An 887-nucleotide genomic window follows, 5' to 3' on the forward strand; every position below is an offset into this window, starting at 1 on the left:
AACTTAGAACCACTTAAACCTAACTAACTTAAGGAGATCACACACATCCATGCCCAAGGCAGGATTCGAGCCTGCGACCTAGCAGTTGCGCGATTCCGGACTGAAGCGACTAGAACCGCTCGGCCACCGCGGCCGGCCATAATGTATACCACTCTAGGAGTGTGTAGACGTATTATAAGTACAAACACGAATGCTAATGCCGGCCGCGGTGGTCTCGCGGTTCTAGGCGCGCAGTCCGGAACCGCGCTGCTGCTACGGTCGCAGGTTCGAATCCTGCCTCGGGCATGGATGTGTGTGATGTCCTTAGGTTAGTTAGGTTTAACTAGTTCTAAGTTCCACACAAGGAAATATTATGTACTCGCTTCGGCGGTACATATACTAAAATTGGAACGATACAGAGAAGATTAGCATGGCCCCTGCGCAATGATGACACGCAAAATCGTGAAGCGTTCCACATTTTTTTTGCGGGTTATATCGGAGACACGGAATCCGACAGCGAAGAATTATTATAGTGCTCTCCAGCACTGGACTCCGGATAACGACATTGTACGGCGCCACCCTACGGTCGACTGGCCACGAGTATGGCGAGCCATCCACGCGCCGTTCCTGTCTACTTTCGTGCGGTCGACGTGGTATGTGGTCGTTAACGAGAAACTTCCAACCCGACAACGGCTGCATGCCATTCACCTAATTGACGACCCTGTGTGCCCCCGTTGCACGACGTTAGACACGGACGAACATAGACTGAACTGTGGCCCCGCGCGTGAGTGCTGGAAACTGATCCTCCAGATCCTGGCTTTCCTGCTCCGCCGCCCCTACGTTTCGATTTTACCCCAAGAACTCTTTCATCCCGACGCTGTCTATTTCCCTATGACCCGGATGAATGC

The 887-nt window shown here is 52.5% G+C and overlaps 1 non-coding gene across 1 annotated transcript; it reads left to right on the forward strand.

Annotated features, from left to right (window-relative positions):
- Window positions 1-354: 354 nt before the first annotated feature.
- LOC126286376 (U6 spliceosomal RNA) lies at window positions 355-461 on the forward strand. Its single transcript, XR_007551690.1, has one exon. It is a non-coding gene; the product is annotated as a U6 spliceosomal RNA (small nuclear RNA).
- Window positions 462-887: the final 426 nt, after the last annotated feature.

This window comes from Schistocerca gregaria, chromosome 1 (genome assembly GCF_023897955.1).
Source record: "Schistocerca gregaria isolate iqSchGreg1 chromosome 1, iqSchGreg1.2, whole genome shotgun sequence".
In the NCBI taxonomy this organism is placed as follows: domain Eukaryota; kingdom Metazoa; phylum Arthropoda; class Insecta; order Orthoptera; family Acrididae; genus Schistocerca; species Schistocerca gregaria.